The sequence below is a fragment of the Podarcis bocagei genome (assembly GCF_964188305.1).
Source record: "Podarcis bocagei genome assembly, chromosome: 11".
Taxonomy (NCBI): Eukaryota; Metazoa; Chordata; class Lepidosauria; order Squamata; family Lacertidae; genus Podarcis; species Podarcis bocagei.
In genome coordinates this window covers 47,310,179-47,333,171 of record NC_138136.1, presented here as the reverse complement: position 1 = coordinate 47,333,171, position 22,993 = coordinate 47,310,179, and the positions used below count along the sequence as shown (strand labels likewise).

Genomic DNA, 22,993 nt, shown 5'->3' with positions numbered 1-22,993 from the left:
AGGGATTTCTCCCCCTTCAGCAAACCTGCTGCCTGACCCATAATCAGAACCTGCCCTCCAAGTGTGCCAGAATGAGTCAGAAGACTTATAGGGGGCCCCCAGGAGAGAAAGCTGGTGTGCGTCCATCTTTAAAATTACATGCTTGGAAAAATCACCCTCTTCCTTCCCTTTTCCAAGCAGTTCAGCTCAGGGCTGCCAAGTCGATCCCACTTGCAAAAAACGTGCGCCAGGAAGCCATGACCCATCGCAGGGAACTACTGCAGCCTTCCCCGGAGGAATAGAAAAAGATAGACTTGAGGCTGAAATGAGGGGTGGTCAGGGAAAGGGTTGGGGCCCATAAAGATTTGCTTGCTGAGAATGCCTCAGTCCGATTCCTGGATACACCACAGATATGACCAGGGGAACAATTTCTCCAATCAGCATGGCACAGAGTCAGACCACTGGCATCTAGCTCAGTACAGTGGTACCTCGGGTTAAGTACTTAATTCGTTCAGGAGGTCCGTTCTTAACCTGAAACTGTTCTTAACCTGAAGCACCACTTTAGCTAATGGGGCCTCCAGCTGCTGGAGCACGATTTCTGTTCTCATCCTGAAGCAAAGTTCTTAACCCGAGATAATATTTCTGGGTTAGCAGAGTCTGTAACCTGAAGCGTATGTAACCCGAGGTACCACTGTATTGCCTACAGAAGTTTCTTTAACTTGGGTCCCCAGCTGTTGTTGGACTACAACTCCCATCATCCCTGGTCACTGGTCCTGCTAGCTAGGGATGATGGGAGTTGTAGTCCAACAAGATGAAGACTGCTGATCCACAAACACACACTTCTGAAAAGAAACAGCTCAGTGATAAAATGTATCCATGCTCCCATTTTCCTGTAAGAGTTTTGCAATTGTTTTTGAAATGTTGCTGGATTTGTTTCATTTTGTGATTGCAAAAGCCAGAACTAAGGGTCCCCGTTTGTCACATTCCTGAAATGATCTGAGCTGGCACCCAGATATAGTTAAAGGAAAAATAGGTGCTACAACCAGAGATGCTATCAAACCCTTTCAGAAAAGTCTCCCATACAAAAGAGGATAATATAGAATTGCATGCAGGCGTATGTATTAAGTAGACATTGTTTCAGCAGGAAAAGGAAGGCATTCAAGAGATACAAGTATCATATTACACATCCTGTTATTATTGCCAGCATAAAAAGCTTCCAAATTTTTCCCCTAATTAGAAGTCCACGCCAGAAGTAGCGCACATTTCTGGGAAACTAAAGCAAATTGCCAATTTGGCTGACAGCAACAATAACGATACAGAAATGGAAGAGGAACTTGTTTTCTTAAGAGCAAACTGTGCTGACCTACAGCTTTCAGCCCCTGACTTCCATCACATCAAACTTGGTTTTGTGCTCTAAGCTGTCAGGACAATGCCTTCCCTCTTATCTTTTATAATTAAGAGATTGTGCTACTTCAAAACAAGTCCCCTGGGTAAAAAAAAAAAGAAAAGGAAAAGGAAATTCTACTTTACCACCTACATTTTCCTCCTTTTTTCTGCAACGTAGTTTAGTCATTTGAGACAGAATAAAAGTTAGTCAATCAAAAAAACTGAAATAGAAATAATTGCTCCACTGGCAACAGAGGTCCACTAATGTACTGACTCTCAAAGAGGCTCATTGAAAGAGGTTTTAAAAGAAGCTTGGCATGTGCCTGAAAGTACAATGTGATCATGCTTATCACGTATCATCTAGTTTGGTCTTAAGGCTAAAGAGAATCAGGGCCAAACCCCTGTTTAGTCACGCAACTTACTGAGCAACCTTGAGCCAATTATTGACTGGATTTAGACAATCATCTCTCTGCTCCATAAGCCAAGATATATGTGTGAGCCTTTTTGCACACCCCCCCCCAAAGTCTCAAGCAATCAAACCAGAGAGATGCTAATCATAGTTTCTCTAGCCAGGAAACTATGGTTTGTTTCAGACTTTCTGGGAGGACCAAAAAGGCAGAGATATGATGATCTGAACCAGAATACTCTCTCATATCACCCCCAGTAATACACTTTGCAGTGGTGCTAAAAGAGCAAGGCCATGTACGATGCTGTCAGCTACTTGGAGGAAGGATAAAGAGAGAGAAAGATTGGTAGTCCAGAACTTATTTAACAGGGTAAGCTAACAGGCCCCATGAAATATTCCAGAACTAATTTAACAGGGTAAGCTAACAGGCCCCATGAAATATTCCAGAACTTATTTAACAGGGTAAGCTAACAGGCCCCATGAAAAAAGTGTGTGAATTTGGCTTGTTCTGTTACCATACTACAAGCCAGACATAAGTCAAAGTGGCATACCACTTACCTGTTGTCACAACAACAACCATTTATTACCAACCATGCAGTAAAAGAATGCAAGGGCACATTTTTGGACTGAACTGGCATTCACACAACTTGAGGCCACCGAAGCAGACTTGGCCAAAGCAATTCGCTTATGACACAAACTCCAAAACATAGCCAGGACAATAAAGCAGCCCGAGTTAAGCAACCGTTTAATATTTTACCCAGCATTTTCTTGCTTTCCTGATTTCCCCGCTTTCCTTCCCCAGAGTTTCCTGTGAGATAAGATAAACTAATCTGTCACAGGACTTGTCTCTGACAGAGGATCGATAACAGCTAATTATAGCCATGATAAGACAATCTGCCTCAGGTCCCCAGGGAAGGGTGATTGACATGCAAACACAAAGTTGCTAAGACCAGATGTGGAGGGGGACAGGGGAATGAGAGCAGATGGCCCTAAACCTTGCACCTGGCTTACATCAATAAGACACCCATGATAGCAGGGCAATAGTGGGCTCTTCTTGTTTTATCTTTAAAACCAAATGGGTCAGACAAATGAAAGGAATTCAAAGATTTGGCAACGATCAGGTTAAAGTATTCACATATGATTGGCTGCACTACTTTCAGATAAATGAAATGTTTAAAAAAGAGGTGAAGGAAAGGGGTTACGATGAAAAGGAATCAATATTTCAAAAAGATATAATAAATAACGAATATAAAAATTTGTCAAAAATGTATAAAATACTGTTGGAGTGGAATATGAAGGATGAGGAAGTGAAATCAGTGATGGTACAATGGGCAAGGGATTTTGGTTACAACATCCAATTGGAGGACTGGGAAAAGCTGTGGAGAGTGAACATAAAATTTACGGCATGTACGTTATTGAGGGAAAATGTGATGAAGATGCTTTATAGGTGGTACATGACACCTGTAAAACTGGCAAAGATGTATAAGGCAGATAACAAATGCTGGAAATGTAAACATAAAGAAGGGACATTTTACCATCAGTGGTGGGAGTGTAAGAAAGTTAAAAGCTTTTGGGACGAAATTTACAATGAAGTGAAAAAGATGTTAAGATATACCTTTGTAAAAAAGCCAGAAGCCTTTTTATTAGGTATTGTGGGAAAGGACATCGGAAGAAAGGACTGCAAACTTTTCCAGTACGCGGTAACGGCAGCCAGAATTGTCTTGGCCCAGAAGTGGAAGCAGGAAGAAATCCCAACGGTAGCAGAGTGGAGAGCAAAACTGACAGAATATGCAGAATTGGACAAATTTACAGGGAAAATCAGATACATTAAGGATCAAAAGTTTATTGAGGACTGGGGGAAATTTGTGGGTTATCTGGAGAATAAATGTTCTGTAAATACAACGCTAGTGGGATTTAAAGAGGCACTGTAAAGAACTAATAAGTATTGTTTATTAGAAATAAGGCACGAAGGGAGGAACAAATGGCAATATGAAAGAATGGAATGTGTACTAAAGATATAACTACGAATGATTGTCAATGACGTTGAAGGAAGTTCAAAATGAATGAGATGTGTTGAAATATGGATATAATGTATAAATAGTTGGAAATTAATAAAATTTTAAAATGCAAAAAAAAAAGAAAGAAAAGATTTGGCAACGTGGGAGCCTTTTGTGAGTAGCCTGAGGACACATAGCACACTCCTGTGGTCTTCTTTCCCCAGACTCCTCAATGGACAGGGCATGCCAGGCAATTTCTCTCCTCTAAAGATTACAAGTGGGATGCGGGTGGCGCTGTGGGTTAAACCACAGAGCCTAGGGCTTGCCGATCAGAAGGTCGGCGGTTCGAATCCCCGTGGCGGAGTGAGCTCCTGTTGTTTGGTCCCTGCTCCTGCCAACCTAGCAGATCAAAAGCACGTCAAAGTGCAAGTAGATAAATAGGTACCGCTTCGGCGGGAAGGTAAACGGCTTTCCGTGCGCTGCTCTGGTTCGCTGGAAGCTGTACTCCAGCTCCCTCGGCCAATAAAGCGAGATGAGCGCCGCAACCCCAGAGTCGGCCATGACTGGACCTAATGGTCAGGGGTCCCTTTACCTTTAAAGATTACAAACCACATAGTATGCCAGAGGTGTCCCAAGACTGATTTCGAGAATGCACAAAAATACTCTAGAATAGGTCCATTAATAAGCACATGAAAGTAATGCAGCCTCAACTGAGAGATTGATTTCCAAGCTGAAAAGGCAAAGATCCTGATGAAACAAGCCCAGATGGCAGAGATAGCAAACCTCCCACTGGCAGGGAGCACTGGGGGTGGAATGTGGCCCTGCAGATGTCTGTATTGGCCCTCAGAGTTGGGACTCTTCCCAAGTCACACTGCCCTCCTCAGCCCACCAATTCCTTGAGTGCTTCTGCTGGATGGAATGTGTCTTTGAACTGCAATCATGCCTCTTGCTTGCCTGGAGAAGCGTGTTTGCATACATACAAACCTCTGAACTCTACATGGCTGGAATGTGTCGAAATGGTAAGAGTCATATCCATTCGCTCTCAGCATTTTGGAGGAAATGGTTTCTTAAAGGACCTTGCAGATTTGTCAAATGAAAAAATGGGAGGGCAGTGTGCCTGCTTTCCAAGGCTCATTCTCAAATCTAAATTTCTCTATGGTTTTAGTATGATGTTAAAACACAAACTGTTTTGTTGCAGCAGGCTATACCTCAGAACTATAGTTATTTCCATATTTCCACAATGTGTTTCAAGCATTTATTAAACTTCTGAGTTTTCCGGGAAAGCAGGATTGAGCAGCTCACAGTCAAAATCCCTGTGCGTCTCCCATCCAAGTGCTGATGAGCTTTCAACAATGCTAAGCAGAGTTAGAACTTATGAAAACAATATTTTCATTCCAGTCACTCTTCTCCAACTTAGTCCAATTTAGATTAACTTCTTCAACAGTTTTCCAAAAATTAAGGGAATGGAAAAAAGAAGAAGAGAGAAATAAAGAGTGTATTCTATTCAAACATGCAGATTATAAAAGAAATGGCTTTCCCCAAGCTTGGCTAACCTAAATAGATCCTAGCCAAGCCTGGAGAGAGTATGTTTTACAGTCAATAAATACTACATCTTTTTACAACTGCCAAACTGTTGAACGTGTTCCATCCACACTGCAGTAAACTAGAGGAGATTCAGATTTGATCAAAATATTGTTCTCATAAAGTAACTGCAAAGTGATCTCCTCCAAGGAGGTACATATATGTTCAAAACATGTCAAGATCAGCTTGATAAGAATCTCACATGTATCCACTGTCTTTTTCATCATCCTATTGAATGATGGGACTTTCCTGGTTGTTTTGTTGATTTAAAACATTTTTATCCCAACTTTTCTGCCTCAGTGTGGAAGCAGCTCGAGGCAGCTCAAAAGATTTATTCAAAGATACAACAATTACAAACTAACTCACAAGATTAATCAAATATACAAAAATTACAAACTTTAAGAGATGTAAAGGTAAAGGTAAAGGTACCCCTGCCCGTACGGGCCAGTCGTGTCCGACTCTAGGGTTGTGCGCCCATCTCACTTAAGAGGCCGGGGGCCAGCGCTGTCCGGAGACACTTCTGGGTCACGTGGCCAGTGTGACGAAACTGCTCTGGTGAGCCAGCACCAGCGCAGCACACGGAAACACCATTTACCTTCCTGCTATAAAGTGGTACCTATTTATCTACTTATCTACTTGCACTTAAGGGTGCTTTCAAACTGCTAGGTGGGCAGGAGCTGGGACTGAGAGACGGGAGCTCACCCCGCCGCGGGGATTTGAACCACCAACCATACGATCGGCAAGTCCTAGGCACTGAGGTTTTACCCACAGCGCCACCTGCGTCCCTTAAGAGATGTAGGAGAATAGAATAAAATACAATAAAATAAAACCAAAATACAAAAAGAGATCAAGGCAAAACACCAGCAAACAGAATTGGATCATCCCACCAGCAAAAAGCTTGGTGGAACAAAAAGACTTAAATTTTGTCCAGAACATCAACGGGGAAGGAACCAAAAGGGTGGTTACTATCTACAGATAAAGAGTAAGAGAAAAATTGTACAGGGTTGGAAGTGAACTAGGACTTACATCTACAGCAAGACGAGTCCTTTCCATTAGTTGCTTCCAACCACCTGCGTGGATAAAAAGCCATCCTAGCATAAAATGATGTGTGCCCACAAAAATAGTTTGAAGGCTGGCTGTTAAGAGGTGTGTCAGGTAAGAACTAAATAGGCCACTTCTCTTCCTCTGAAATTAATAAATGTACAGTGAAAAGAGAAGCTATTGAAAACTAAAAAGGAGCTATTATTCAACTTCCGGCAAGAACTGGAAATTCACAATTTTTATTACTGCTAGGTGAAGCAGATGGGGGAAAGAGAAAGCGTAGAATAATACAAAACAATAAAGCTTAATACTTCCATAAATCAATCAATAATGAGGTGCTTATGCCCAGTTCAGGACTTCCTCAAACTTCTCTTGAACCCTATAGTCTCCTTCTGAATTTACTCTACTCCCTGGGCTTCCCAGCCACTGCCTCTTTCGCAGACAAATATTTAGAATTATTGTGCATTGTGTACAATACATAGATATATTAGAGTGGGGAACATGTAGCCCTCTAGACATTTTATCTCCTATGAGTAATTTATTTTCTTTCTTTCTTTTTTAGTGCATACATTTTTTTGCTGTTCTGTTTTGTTTTTTTTACATGGGTATTATTTCTTTTCTTCCTTTTTCTGTGCACTTGCAATTATGTACTGTCAGGGGTTTAGGTGCAGAGGCACGGGCAAGGGAGGAAACAGAGAGCGAAGGGGAGGAGACAGAGGAAAGGATGAGTGATGACGACGACCCGAGATCTCCCAGTCTTTCCAGTGAATCAGAGGATTCACAGAAAGGAGCACCAGTGGCCAGGGCAAGGGGGGAGTCTAGGGAGGCACCCCAGGAAGATAGAGCCAGAGGAGACTCAGGGGGGAGCAGCTGGAAATCGGGACCAGCGTCACCGCCAGGAAGCAGGGAAGAGGAAAGGAGCCAGGGGGGAAGCGCTGGCAGCTCACCACAGGAGGGAGGGCAGGAGTCAGGAGTGGCCACACCTCCATCAGGGAGCGAAGAAACGGTTAAGAGGAAAGTGGAAGGTTGGGCGCGCGCGCCAAGTTCAAATGCAGAGGAAGGCGGCGCAGTGAGCAGCCCCGAAAGGGAACCAGGTCCTAAAGCCCGGCGCAAGGAGGCAGAAGGGTCCGGGTCAGCGTCAGAAGAATCCCGGAAGGAAGAAGCCCCGGGGGGTAGAGGGACCCAGAGGAGGACAGTCAGGAGGAAAAGGTGGAGCAAGGCTAGGATATTAAGTTGGTGCGCACGGGGCGGAGACTCAGACGGAGCCTCGCCGATCTAGCTAGTAGACGTAGAGTTGCAGACAGCAGCGTGAGAATGGAAACTGTAATTCAATAAAGACTTTTACTTAATGACCGCTGGCTAGCGTGATCCTCTGTGAGCTAGGATCTGGAAGCAGCTCTGACATGTACTTTTTAATCTTTTAATAAAGCATGTATGCAAAAACATGTACACACACACACACTTCTGGAGGGCCTCAGACTCCCAAGGCCTGAAATTAAAGTAAGGGTTTTCTGGGTCACTAACCCAACTCTCAAGCTTTGGAAGAGAAGTAGGACAGGGTATCGCAGCTTGGCTCCTGAAACCAACCAGAAATGGAGTCATGAGAGGGAGGAGCTACTGCAGCCAGAAATTCCAGAACACTCCCTGCTTTCCCCCAGCTTCCAGGTTTAGCAGCACAGTACTATCATAACAATGCATTATATTTCATGTCATCCACTTCAGGCGGAAGCCTTGGGGAATGATGTATAGATAGTAAGCGATAGAAATATCAAAGCATTCAACAAACAGTCTGTAAGAAAGCTAAGCTGGCTCCACTTCAGTTCTGGCACAAACGTATAAAACTAAAAAGAAGAGGAAATTAAGAACAATAATGAGAAAGTGCTTTATACTGAGCCAAATCTTTGGTCCTTCTTAACAGAAGCTCCAGAGTTCTAGACAGGGTTTCCAGGCAACCCTACCTGGAGATGCCAAAGATTGAATGTGCATGCTCAACCACCAAGCTACATCCGTTTCCCTAGCACCATCAGTTTAAGGAGAGGATGAAATTTTAAGTGTTGAAACTAAGGTTAAAATGAAGTTAAAAACCTGGCACTGAAACATGATCAAGGGTACCAGGTGAGCCTCTATAGGGAGAACAAGGGACACCTGCTTTCAGAATGCCGTCATGCTAAAACTTTGCTTCTGGGAAGAAAGTATTCCAGCTCTGCCTCATCCAGGAACCTCTCCTTTTCCTAGAACTCTCACTTTTCCTTTCTGCCTACTTTAGAAAAAAGGGTGTGGCAAAGGTGTATAAATTGTGTGTTGTATGGAGGATGTGGAAAGAGGTGTTCTCCCTGTATAATGGAGAACCAGTGAAGCTGAATGTTGGGAGATTCAGAAGAGACAAAAGGAAGTTCTTCTTTAATGATACAAGACCTGTCTCTGCATGCCACCTCCAAGCCATATCCAAAGGGTGGTGATGAGAATCAGAGAAATGGAGAGTTGGAAGGGACCACATGAATCATCTCATGCTACCCCCTGCAATGTGGGGGGGGGGTTGCCCAAGGTGGGGCTTGAACCCACAACCCTGAGATTAAGAGTCTCATGATCTACTGAGCTATCCCACAGAATGGGCTTTCTCTGTAGTAACTCCTAATTTATGGAATGCTCTACCCAAAGAGGCCCATGTCTTGTCATCATTTCAGAGCCAAGCAAAGGTGTTTTTGTTTTTCTGGACATTTGGGCAGCACCACTGTACATTGTAATAGGACCTGGGTGGCGCTGTGGGTTAAACCACAGAGCCTAGGGCTTGCCGATCAGAAGGTCGGCGGTTCGAATCCCCGCAATGGGGTGAGCTCCCGTTGCTCGGTCCCTGCTCCTGCCAACCTAGCAGTTCGAAAGCATGTCAAAGTGCAAGTAGATAAATAGGTACCACTCCAGCGGGAAGGTAAACAGCGTTTCTGTGCGCTGCTCTTAGTCATGCTGGCCACATGACCCGAAAGCTGTACGCCGGCTCCCTCGGCCAATAAAGCGAGATGAGCGCCGCAACCCCAGAGTCGGCCACGACTGGACCTAATGGTCAGAGGTCCCTTTACCTTTACTAATGATACATTGTACTGCTAAATCTGTTTTTATTATGTTTTATGAAATATTATTGTGGGGTTTTGGTTTTTTTTCTTGCATTGTAAATTATTTCAGGACTTTCTTTTTTACTGTGAAGTGACATGTACATTTAATAAACCATGTTAAACTATGGCATTCACTGCCACAAGATACAGTCACCATTTTAAAGACAGCTTTAAAAAGGGGAGTGTGACAAATTTAAGGAGAATGAGGCACGGTGGCTCCAAGAGGCGCTATACTTCTGAATACCAGTTTACTGGGGATCACGGACAAAAGAGTGCTATTGCCCTGTTTATCGCTTCCTATGGCTTCTGGTTGACCATGGTGGGATCCAGTAAGGCTTTCCCTCTGTTCCTCTGTTACTAACATAAATCAATAGCCATAAAAGCATGGTGGTAAAGAAACATGATTGATTTTGTCTAACTTAAACTCCACGCCTTCAAAACATGACAGCAGGTAAGCATAACTTTCAAGCTCTGGGAAGAAACTGGAAAAAAATCCAACAATATATTAAGCCAGCAGCGATTTACCAGAAAGCATAGACCTATGCTTTCAGGAATCGCAGAATATCAAGAAATCAATTTAAATTACTGTAAATGGCTCTTGTTTCTACTAATAAAACTCTAAAAACCACTTTCAGCTAGAAGGATATTCCATGACCACAATGCCCCGTACACAATAAATTACTTAGAATTTAACGCATGCACAAGTTGGGAGTTATCTGTACGGTACACTGACCATGCCAAGATGCCTTAGAAGTAAGGGACCGGCATATTTTTTAAAGTAGACAGATTCCAAATTGGTATTAAAGTCAGCAAGTGCCCATCAAATTGACCCTATACTACATCTGCTTAAGCTAAGAATCTCATCTGCCACACATTCCTGTATGACTGTTGTTCTGTAAGTGCACATTTGTGCTCTTTTCCACTGGCTTACTCAGTTACCCCTACTGGTGCAGAATCTGCAGCTGAATAGTGGTTACTTGGTGTTAAGGGCTCAGCTATGTGTTCTGTAGAACCAGGTAAAAAGTAAATGACCCCTGGATGGTTAAGTCCAGTCAAAGGCAACTATGGGGTTACGGCACTCCTCTCACTTTAAGGCTGAGAGAGACAGCATTTGTCCACAGACAGCTTTCCGGGTCATGTGACCAGCATGACTAAACCGCTTCAGAAACACCATTTACCTTCCTGCTGCAGTGACACCTATTTATCTACTTGCACTGGTGTGCTTTTGAACTGCTAGGTTGGCAGGAGCTGGGACAAAGGGAGCTCACTCCGGCATTGCGGAGATTCGAACCGCCAACCTTCCAATCAGCAAGCCCAAGAGGCTCAGTGGTTTAGGCCACAGTAGTCATGCTGGCCACATGACCCGGAACGCTGGCTCTGGACAAATGCCAGCTCCCTCAGCCTGAAAGCAAGATGAGCGCTGCAACCCCATAGTCGCCTTTACCTTTACCTCTGTAGAACCTCTTTCCTGGGACTGCACCACTTTAGAATACAGGCTGAGCATCAGAATGGATGCTCTTGCACACACACAAACTAGAACATCAAGCAAGGCATTATGTAGCTTACTCATCGCCTCCATAGGCTGCTTTTCAAAGTTTAAGAACTTCTGGCTTATTTTTATATTAAATACTCCCTGTAAACAGTTTTGAGACATTTTCGGGAAAAGATAAAGCTAAGGAGTAAAGTCCAGAGTGGAGTCCCTAAGATGGTTGGACAGTATGCCTCCTTCCGACATCTCCTGCAGCCAAGCTGGTGCCAAACATACGGCTGTGCTTTCCTTTGGACCACATCAGTGCCCAGGCTTGTGCCCCAAGGAGGTCACTTTGGTGATGCTAATACAGTAGTTTGACTTCACCAAGGGAAGTGGGTGCACTCCATTGTCTCTTGAGACAGACAGATGCCAATAACTTCAAAGAGAAGTCCCAACGGGCTCATTTCCCAGCATCACAATTTGAATGACAGAGGAAGCTGCCTTAAGACCGCCTCAGATCCATGGGTTGATCTAGCTCAGTATTGTCTATTGCACTGACAGGCAGCAGCCCTCCAGAGTTTCAGACAGGAATTTCTCCCAGCCGTACCTGCAGACACCAGGGTTTCGAACCTGGGGCTTCCTGCATGCAAGGCAGAGCTTCTACCACTGCACTATGGCCCTTCCCCCAAAATAGGCATTCTAGCAAATCCAATGATAATTCAACTAACCTACCTCACACTGAGCTGTTGGGTGGATTAAATGGAAAGGGGGGTGGGGAGAGAACCATGTGTGCTACCTTGAGCCCTTGGACAAAAATGCAGGATGTTGTTGTTGTTGTTGTTTAGTCATTTAGTCGTGTTCGACTCTTCGTGACCCCATGGACCAGAGCACGCCAGGCACTTCTGTCTTCCACTGCCTCCCGCAGTTTGGTCAGACTCATGCTGGTAGCTTCGAGAACACTATCCAACCATCTCATCCTCTGTCGTCCCCTTCTCCTTCTGTCCTCCATCTTTCCCAACATCAGGGTCTTTTCCAGGGAGTCTTCTCTTCTCATGAGGTGGCCAAAGCTTCAGGATCTGGCCTTCCAGTGAGCACTCAGTGAGCGCTGATTTCCTTAAGAATGGATGGGTTTGATCTTCTTGCAGTCCATGGGACTCTCAAGAGTCTCCTCCAGCACCATAATTCAAAAGCATCAATTCTTCGGTGATCAGCTTTCTTTATGGTCCAGCTTTCACTTCCATACATCACTACTGGGAAAACCATAGCTTTTACTATACGGACCTTGGTTGGCAAGGTGATGTCTCTACTTTTTAAGATGCTGTCTAGGTTTGTCATTGCTTTTCTCCCAAGAAGCAGGCGTCTTTTAATTTCGTGGCTGCTGTCACCATCAAAATGCAGGATACAAATGCAACAAATAAATAAATAAATAAATATCCACCTGTCAGGGAACTGCCATCAGAGCATCAGGTGGTGGAGGGACTCAGGCAGGATGAAAGAGACTCAACTGCTGAAGCAGGGACCAGCAGGGGGAGGAGTGATTCTCTGAGGGAATGTGAGCAGGAGGGAGGGCTCAGGGACGCTTCCAGCGAAAATAGTGGGGAGGTATCTGAGTCTCACATAGGGAGACCCATACCTCGCAGGAAACTGTCACGCCGTGAGTCCAGGAGACGCGTTTCCGTTAAGGAACTTCTTTGCTGGAAACGCTTCCGCAGGCAGCCACTGTCGGACTCTACTAGTGACTAGAGCAGACATGTCTGAGGAGCTCCGTCACACACAGAGGTTTGTGGGGGCACACAAACTCTGAGGGAGCACGTTTTCACGCACAAGCAGCTAATCAAACCCTCACAGCAGTCCGACAGTCTTTGTACGCTGCCTGTGCAAGAGAAGGCATCATGAGCGAACCAACCGGAACCGGAGGAGCAGGGGCTGGAGCTGGTCCAAGCTTGGAAGATAGATACCGAGCGTTGGAGGTTCAACTGGCCCTGCAGACGGCGAGGCTGGAGGAGAGAAGGGCTCAGGATGCAGACAAGAAGGGGAGAGCCACTCAATTCCCCAGAAAGGTACCAGGATTGGTGCAGAAATTTGGGGGGGACCCCAAGGACTACCATGCTTTTAGGACAGAGATGCAATATGCCCTTAATGTGCAGTTCGATGAGTTCCCTGATGAGGAATCGCGAGTTGCTTTTGTAATTGGGCATCTTGAGAAAGGGGCTAGAGACTGGGTTCGACCCCTAATGGCAACGCACAATGACATACTAAAGGACACAATGAAGTTCTTTCGTGCAATGGATATCATGTTTTCCAGCGATATTGAGGAAGGGGTGGTGCGCAGACAGCTAATGGCTTGTAAGCAGGGGAGTCGATCTGTCCGTGAATATTGGACTGAGTTTACCATGCTGATTCACAGACTGAGTTGGGATTTATCGGCGGCACCCGTTCAAATGCTATTTGAAGAAGGTCTTTCTTCGGGGGTGAAAGACGAGCTGGCACGGAGCCCCAGGGCGGAGTCTATGGATCAGCTGACCAAATCTGCGCTGACCATAGGAGCGCGGCAGGAGGCAAGAGCCTTGGAGAGGCGGGAAGGGAGAGGGGAACGTTGGAAGGAGTTCCGCATTCCAGACATTCCTGAGCCAGCTTTCCCGCCGGCAGAGCCGATGGAAATCGGAACAGCGCGCGCGCGCGCATTTTCAAAAACCAGCGAGGGAGCTAAGAAGGAGGGAAAGGGCCCCCGGAAATGCTATCTCTGCCAACAGCCAGGCCACTTTGCCAGAGTCTGCCCCCAGAGGAAGGAATGGCAAGGGATGGTGGGAGCTGTTGAGGGGGGAGAAGAAGGGGGAGAGGAGCAGGTAAAAGCCAACGCCTGGTTGCCACAATTGGGGCACTGCAGCCAGGCCAAAGAGCAGTGAAAGTGCCCGTGCCAGAAGCTCCTCGACCTGCTCTAGTGATTGAAGTGTCGCTAGAGCTGCAGAATGGGCACCCCCTAAAAATAAAGGCGCTATTGGACTCAGGCAGCTCCTGCAATTTTATGAGCAAGGAGTTTGCTGCTGAACACCAGATACAGACCATCCCTTTAAGCAACCCCCTGCAGGTGACCACGATTGATGGCAGGGAGTTGTTGGGAGGAGGAGTCCGCTTGCAGACTGTCCCAATGATAATGAGGGTGGCAAGGCACACAGAACTGATAGCGTTTAATGTGGCCACCCTGGGAGGCGCTCCCATTATTTTGGGAATGAGCTGGCTAGCTCTACATGATCCGCTGGTTGGCTGGCATCAAAGAGTGGTGTCCTTTGGTTCAGCACATTGCCTAGAACACTGCAAAGGGGAGAAGGGTTCAGTAGGGGTCCAAGCCACCCTAGCAGGGACTGAAGTAATGGGGAAGGTGAAGGTACCACCACAGTATGCAGATCTCAGCGACGTGTTCAGTGAGAAGGAAGCTGACCAACTACCACCTCATAGACCCTTTGATTGTCAGATCAATTTACTCCCTGGAGCACAGCTTCCCGTGGGCAAGGTGTATGCCATGTCAGACAGGGAAATGCAGGAGTTGCGAGGGTTCATTGACAAGAACCTGAAGAGAGGCTTCATCAGAGAGTCCAAAGCAGCAGGGGGGAGCCCAGTGTTCTTTGTGGACAAAAAAAATGCGGACAAGCCGAGACTTGTATGTGATTTTAGGCGGCTGAATGCAGTGACTGAACCGGTGGCGTTCCCTATGCCCAGAATTGATGATATTTTGAACATGGTGAGGAAGGGAAAGATTTTCACAAAGCTGGATCTAAGGGGGGCGTACAACCTGATACGCATAAGGAAAGGGGATGAATGGAAAACCACCATGTTTACCCCTTTGGGGGCGTTTGAATACCTCGTTATGCCATTTGGATTACAAGCAGGCTCCGCGTGTTTTCAATCTTTTATGAACCACGTGCTGGGCCCTTTGCTCTACAAGAATTGCGTTGCCTTTCTAGATGATGTGTTGGTGTATTCTGAGAATGAGGAGCAACATGTGAGAGACGTCAGAGAAGTGTTGAGCAGACTGCAAGCCAACAGGCTGTGGGTCAAACTGGAGAAGTGTCGGTTCCATACCAAGGAGGTGGAATTCCTGGGGTACCGCCTGTCAGACAAGGGATTGGCCATGGATCCCGGCAAGGTACAGGCAGTGCTGGAATGGAAAACACCCAAAACCAAGAAGGATGTGCAGAGGTTCCTAGGGTTTGGAAACTTTTATCGTAAGTTCATCCGCAACTTCGCCCATCTGACGGCGCCCATCACTGACTGTCTCAGCAGTAAGAAGAAGTTTGTATGGACGGCGGAGGCGGAGCGAGCGTTTGAGGAACTGAAAAGGGCCTTCGCCTCTGAAGAACAACTTCTGCATGTGGATTTACGAAAGAAGCTAAGGGTGGAAACAGACGCATCTGACAGAGCCATAGGGGCGGTGCTTCTTCTGCAGCCGGGGAAGGAGGAGTCGGAGTGGCGTCCGTGTGCCTTCTTCTCGCGGAAGCTGAACAAATCCGAGAGGAACTACACGGTGTACGACCGAGAACTGCTTGCTATTCATGAGGCGTTCCGGAGATGGAGGCATCTGCTGGTTGGTGCACAACATAAAGTGCAAGTGTGCACGGACCATAAAAATCTAGAGTACTGGAGAACGGCGCGAGTGCTCAACCAAAGGCAGTTGAGATGGGCCCAAGAGTTCTCCAAATTTAACTTTGAGATTTGTTATGTGCCAGGCCCAGAGAATGTTAGGGCGGACGCTCTCTCACGCAAACCTGAATATTTGGAGGGGGAGGGAGCACCCGAAGAAACCCATATCATTCCAGAGGACCGCTGGGTGTGTGGGGCGACTTTGGTGGGGCAAAGGGAATTGGTAGAGGGTACGGTGCAGGATGCATACGCCCAGGGGAAACTCAGGGATCTCAGAGGGGAGGAAGACAAACCCGGTGGTTTTGAGGAGAGAAATGGGGCATTGTATTATAAGGGAGCGTTATATATACCTGAAGGGGAATTGAGGGAGAAAGTACTCAAGCAGCTGCACGATAGCCCCACAGCAGGGCACTTTGGGCAACACAAAACCATGTGGCTGGTTACCAGGGAATTTTGGTGGCCCAAGGTCAGGGAAGATGTGCGGGAGTATGTGAGAGGGTGTGAACAATGCCAAAGAGCCAAGGGGGAGAGGCAGGCGCCGGCTGGTTTATTAGAACCACTGCCCACACCTGAGAGACCGTGGGAAGCAGTGGCAATAGATTTCATGACTGATCTGCCAAGGTCTAGAGGGAAAACAGCCATCATGGTTGTAGTAGACCTGTTAACTAAAATGGCCCACTTCATAGCCTGCTCACATGCGGTTACAGCAGAAGAAACCGCCAAATTGTTTGTAGAGAATGTGTTTAGGTTGCATGGCGCCCCCTTGAGGGTGGTTTCAGACCGAGGGAAACAATTTACTTCCAGGTTCTGGAGGAAGCTCATGAGCTTACTGCATGTAGAGGTTAATTTCTCGACGGCCCGTCATCCTGAAACCAACGGGCAGGCGGAAAGAGCAAATGGGGTTCTCCAACAATATTTGAGGTGTTATGTTAATGACAGGGAGAATGATTGGGTGGAGAAGCTGGCGTTGGCAGAATTTGCCTACAACAATGCAGAGAACGTGTCCACGGGGATGAGCCCCTTTTTGGCCAATCACGGGTGCCATCCCAGAGCCTTCCCAGGGGGGGAGGGGGAGAACTGGAGCGTTCCAGCTGCAGAACAGTTCGTGGAAGAAATGGAAGCGATCCATCGCCAGCTCCAACTCAACTTAAACAGGGCTAAGGAGGAATATAAGAGGCAAGCAGACAAAAACAGAAGGGAAGGTGAAAGCATCAGGGTGGGGGACCAGGTGTGGCTGTCTACCCAAGGGTTGCCATTCAAAGGAGGTTGTAAGAAATTAAGACCCAAAAGGCTGGGTCCATTTGAAGTCATACAGCAGGTCAATCCAGTGGCTTTCAGGCTCCGGTTACCGAACCACATGAAGCTGCACCCAGTTTTTCACAGGTCGTTGCTGTCACCGTATAGAGGAGACAGTGAGGGGAGGGTCACTAGGGGACCAGCAATGGAGGAGAAGGAACACAGCTACCATGTAGCAGAGATCCTCGATTCCAGGTGGAAGGGAGATCAAGTAGAGTATTTGGTAATGTGGGAAGGGGAACCGGAGTCGGAAAACACCTGGGTTAGGGCAGAGGATGTCAATGACGAGGTTTTAATAGAGACTTTTCATCAGAGGTTCCCACGTAAACCTCAGCCTGTAGCGAGGTTCCGAAGGGAATACTTTGCCACCACCGACGAGGAAGAGGAGTTGGAGGGGTTCCCAGATTCTGAAGAGGAGGAGGATTCAGCTGGCCAGGACGACGATCGATGGAGAGAATTGTTCGAGACGTCAGAAGATGAGGAAGATTCGTTTCGGGGTTTTAGCCCTTCACCTCCCAGGGGGGAGGAATTGGGAGGGGGTGAGGGGGGCCCTGGAGGGGAAGTGGATGTCAGGGAACTGCCATCAGAGCATCAGGTGGTGGAGGGACTCAGGCAGGATGAAAGAGACTCAACTGCTGAAGCAGGGACCAGCAGGGGGAGGAGTGATTCTCTGAGGGAATGTGAGCAGGAGGGAGGGCTCAGGGACGCTTCCAGCGAAAATAGTGGGGAGGTATCTGAGTCTCACATAGGGAGACCCATACCTCGCAGGAAACTGTCACGCCGTGAGTCCAGGAGACGCGTTTCCGTTAAGGAACTTCTTTGCTGGAAACGCTTCCGCAGGCAGCCACTGTCGGACTCTACTAGTGACTAGAGCAGACATGTCTGAGGAGCTCCGTCACACACAGAGGTTTGTGGGGGCACACAAACTCTGAGGGAGCACGTTTTCACGCACAAGCAGCTAATCAAACCCTCACACCACCCATCTGTCCCGCTCCTCCATGCATCAGATGGGAAGGCTAGCCTACCTTTTTTTTCTTTTTAAGAAAAATAGTTTGTATGTGTGTTGAACAATCTTAAGCGATTCACCTGTAACTTACTGAAGAAAACCAGGGAAAAGTTACACAACAGCTTGCATTTTCCAGAGCTTGACCCTGCAGGTAGTGTGGTATATTTGTACCAAATCAGAGGGCAATGAGTCCACAGAAGCAGCACTGGCCAGCAAGTGTTGCTATATAAGTTTCCTCCTTGATGAAAAGATCTGTAGACTGTGACCTGGCAAAAACATGGACCCTAAGGTGGGATTTAACTACAAACCACTTGATCAGCTAGGATTCCTGTTTGCCAGGCTTTGCCATTAATAGCACTAGGTGGCAATATTTTGACATCTCAGGTACACGTTAACTAAACTGATACTCAAAAACTTTAACCCCCTGCCTTCACTTTGCTGACTAGCTGCCGTGCAAGGTGAATTCAACCTTGGGTCACACCAAGTCTAACAGGATTAAAGAGTTCATTTCCATAGCATGAAGCCCTGCAATTATTTTCTTCTTTGAAGCGGAATTTCACGTGGCGATTTTGCAAAAAGGAAAAAGGTGAAAGAAAGCAGGAATGTAACAGCCTGCTGGGAAAGAATGCAGGTTAACAAATGTAGTCTGGAGAAAGCTAAGCCTTTGAGTTGCTTCCAAATAAATCAGGACTTGTCCATTGATTTCAGTGAGTCTGCTCACTGACTAAGTTAGGTATAACCGTTCATCATTACCTCCACATTTCAGAAGGCAGTAATATGCTATTAGTTTTATTCTAGCCAGTAATACACTAAAAGACTTCATTTATTTCTTCACTGTTGAAATAGCCAGTGTTGCTCAGGAAATCTGTGTGAAATATTATCTCACATATGGGACAACCAAACAAAAAGTGATATACCAGCTTTGTATTGTTGGTGATTTAAAAATAAAACAAGGGTAACTGTTCAAATCTAACTACTCAGGAAAATGTTTAAAACTGATGCAATTCTGAACTGTTATAATCGACATCAAAATAGGATTAAGAACATTACTGTCCAGTTGACTATAAACCTGATGCCAGTGGCCATATTTCAAGGTGTAGTGAATGATACAAATATGGAGATAAAAGGGCAAGAGTGGTAAAAAGGAACAGTCCTTCTAATGAAACCTCATTAGGTTCCCTAATAATTATTCCATTTATGAAAATATTTGACTATTTTAGAGCATTCCACCATTTATTTGAGAGGTTTTTCCTCTGAAATCTATCCTAAGGGGGTCTACACCAACTGTTTTTCTCAGAATACATATATAGTGCATTGCGGAGGCTGTTGGTGTAATCTCAATCTTAGAGCTGGTGGCAAGAAATGTCCAATAATCCAAAATCCCATCTTAGCAAACCGGGATATGCACAAACTGTGTGGACAAATGCAGGCCTTCACATGAGTGGCAATAGAAAAACTAGGAAGCCATAACTGGCCATAGTTCTTCATTCACATGTAACAGAAAACCATGATTAACAGCTTCAAAATAAGCCAGGATTCAGAAGCCACATGATGCACCCACCCTAATAGTTTACTTTTTATTTAAGCAGACTGCTCACGGTGATGGCAAATCTGAAAAAGGCTTAATTTTTGGAAATAATAAGGCACAGTATTAAGAAATGCAACAATAGTATACAGAGCTCCTCACCCATCTCACTGCTTCTAAATAACTTTTGCAAGACAGAGTCATTCAATACCCAAAGCGTTCCTTTGCAATCTCTGCATGAGTCAGAAAGGGGGAAAAGTTAAGAACTACCGTTAACCTGCTGGCCCATCAGAAAAAGTTTCAAAAGTAACAGTCAAATCCTATCATGTTGTTAATGCTAAAATAAAAGTGAGTAAGCTTTTCAGAGTTTGCTTACCTTTCTGATCTTTTTTGTGGGCTCTAACAAATCCATTACCTTGTTACTTATTATTCAAAGTTGACATTCTGGGAGGATACATCAGTCTAAGGCTTGATTAAAATCTTTACCATAGAAAGTAAGAAAGAAACCAAGATGCAACAGTGGATACAGTCCCAAATGTATCTCACAAGTCTGAATCTGTAGGCGATCGATACCATACACTTTAGATGTCATACAAAACTTTCAGGACATCAAGGCTGAATACACAAACAAGAAAACTTACAAGGGGCAGTTCTATGTGTACTTACCTAGAAGAAAGTCACGTTGAACTCACAGCAACTTAGTTCCAGGTAAAATGTATAAAATGGACCCAAGAAAGCTGCACAGATCTGAATATATTCACCAGCATTAGGTACAAATTCAGTACATATCACCAAGGTTCTCAAAGTCCAGTTACATGAATCGGCACCTTCAACTGACTGTTTGTGTGCCTTATTCCAAGCCAGATATGCAGGGATGAAAAACGAGAGCGCTATGTCTATTAAGACAGACGCTTTACAAAATACACTGCACGGTTCAGTAAGATTAACATCGTTGGCTCGGTTGCCTTTTGAGCATCGGCCGGATTGAAAGCTTTGCTCCAGAAGAAGAAAAACGCCGTCCTTCATGGGAAGAGCGCTGCTTTCATAATCGGCAGAGCCACATTGCTACAGCAACCCTGTACTCCATGTACCCAAAAATTCTAGGCAGCAAAAATAACAAAGCACTGGAGGCCAAGGGAAAATATTCCCAGGCTCTCAAAATACTACAGTGCTCATTACATGCTACTCTGTATTTTCCGTAGCTTAGAGTTGCCTGCAGACCTCAGAAGGGTGGCTAAGCTTCTTTTCACCATAATTACCATGACCATTCTTAAAATGTACATACTGTATTATATATAAATATATATGGTATGCACAAATCCATTTTTGGCTTTATACCAACTCTAAAAATAATTCTTCTGAGTTTCCTGCATAGAATGCAGCTCATTTTAACGACCACTGTCTATAAGATTGGGCACCTCCTCCAAAACAAATGGTTCTCTCCAAACCAGCAATGAGCATTTCCCTAGTTTCTGCCCCCCGGAAACCAACACCAGTGATCTTTCAACTCCATTTGCAGATAGGTAGCCGTGTTGGTCTGCCATAGTCAAAATAAAAAAATTCCTTCCAGTAGCACCTTAAAGACCAACTAAGTTAGTTCTTGGTATGAGCTTTCGTGTGTATCTGAAGAAGTGTGCATGCACACGAAAGCTCATACCAAGAACTAACTTAGTTGGTCTTTAAGGTGCTACTGGAAGGAATTCTTTCAACTCCATATTTAAGTAGGATCACCGAGGTTAATGAGGCCCATGTGTACACTGTCAAAAACAGCACTCCTGGCCGTGAAAACATAAGAAAGCTGAAGCTCTGTGCTATAAAGTGCCCAATGTATGGATAGCCATGAAGCAAATAAACACGGCTCCTCCTGGCTTTTTGGGGTGGGGTGAGGAGACTTAACTCACCTTGCTGGGACTTATTTCTGAGTAGACATGACTATGATTGCACTGGAATTCTCTTGAAATTAAGAGGACAGGGTTGTTGCAGTCCTACAACATCCTCTCGACAGCAGGGAAAATGAAAGGACAACACACATACCCTAGTCCTGTTTTATTTACCATCTCACACATTTTGGAATCATTAACTAGTCCCCTTTGTCAGGCCTGCGGTATCATTGCAAACTGAGGGAGAAAGGGTTTTCTGGACTCCCACCTTGCTTACCAGCAGGCAGAGTACAATAAGTCATTCTCAGTTTTTTGCCTTGAAAGTTTGGAGAAGGAACGGGGAACCTGTGCAACCACTCTGATGTTGTTGGGACTCCCAAACCCTCTGGGTCAGGAACAATGGCAGCTGGAGTCCAACAGCATTCAGGTTCCCCACTCGTGGTCCAGAGCAGGCTTCCTCAAACTTGGCCCTCCAGATGTTTTTGGCCTACAACTCCCATGATCCCTAGCTAGCAGGACCAGTGGTCAGGGATGGTGGGAATTGTAGTACAAAACATCTGGAGGGCCGAGTTTGAGGAAGCCTGGTCCAGAGCATAGACCGACTGGTTAGGCAATACAAGACCCCACCAGATCCCACCTCCAGTGTTCTTCTTTCTTAAAGAATTAAAACAAAAAATTCTTATTTAGATCAGTATAAGAGAGAGGAAGAAAACAGCAAGCTGCTTTAAGAGAAAGAAAACATGTCTAAGGAAGACCTAGTAACTTACAAAACTTCTTCAGTCAACAAAGTGGCATGAGTCAGCCCAGGCAAGTTCTACGAAGCATTGATGGAAAATATTGAGAACATTGAAAGCTTAATCCTTTTATCTCAGAGGGTCGGAAATGACCATGTGTGAAGGAGGTCCACCAATCAGGGGAAGCCAGCTCTACTTGGAATCACTCACCACTAGCATTCGCCAACAGCCCAATCAGGTGGGACAAGAGGTGCAAATGGCGCCAACTTCCTCTTGATGTGTGTGTGTAGGGGGAGAGACATCCCCAATGAGGAAGGAGGAGATGCTTTGAACATAACATGCACTCAGCATGGAGCACCAATAGGAACCCAAAGGTTCTCTGAAAAGGACAAAAATTGTGGGTGGGTGTTGCCTTCTTGTTACTGGACCTCATTCATTACAAAAAGCAATTGCAGGATAAGCAGATGTTCAAAGCACACATTTGATGGCTGGGTTCACTCTGAGCCACTTTATCTTTATGGCCTTACACTGTGCACAGATTAGCAACTTCCAAGAATAGGTCCTCAACCTTGCCAGATTCCTACTACCTCCAGAACTGTCAGATAAGAAAAGAAAAAGAACACTTTCAAATAGCACAGGATGAGGAACTTATGGGTGGCCAGATGTTGATGGCTGCGCTGGCTGAGGCAGATGGGAGTTGTAGTTCATCTGAAGGGAGGGTGGGCAAAGGTTAGCTGCCTACTCACTCATTATTGGCCACCAGCTTGGGAAAGGGGGAGTACCGCTGTCTTATCTAAGTCCTCCTTAAATATGGAGCTGAAACAGACTCAAATTTTCATGAACACACTATCTGGACTTCGACAAGTCACCTCTCTGCAGTATGGAGATAAAATTACTACTGACCTGTCTTACAGGGCTATTGCAAGGATTACAAATGATACAAAGT

The 22,993-nt window shown here is 45.5% G+C and overlaps 1 protein-coding gene across 11 annotated transcripts in view; it reads right to left on the bottom strand.

Annotated features, from left to right (window-relative positions):
- The window catches only part of LIFR (LIF receptor subunit alpha), a 105,448-nt gene that overhangs the window by 65,847 nt on the left and 16,608 nt on the right, over positions 1 to 22,993 (bottom strand). Inside the window, exon 1 of one of the 11 annotated variants that reach the window (XM_081212707.1) lies at positions 20,100 to 20,511. The exons of the other annotated variants lie outside the window; for them this stretch is intronic. The gene's annotated coding sequence lies outside the window, so the exon portion shown is untranslated. Of the gene's footprint in view, positions 1 to 20,099; positions 20,512 to 22,993 lie in introns of those variants that run through there. 11 annotated transcript variants of the gene reach the window in all.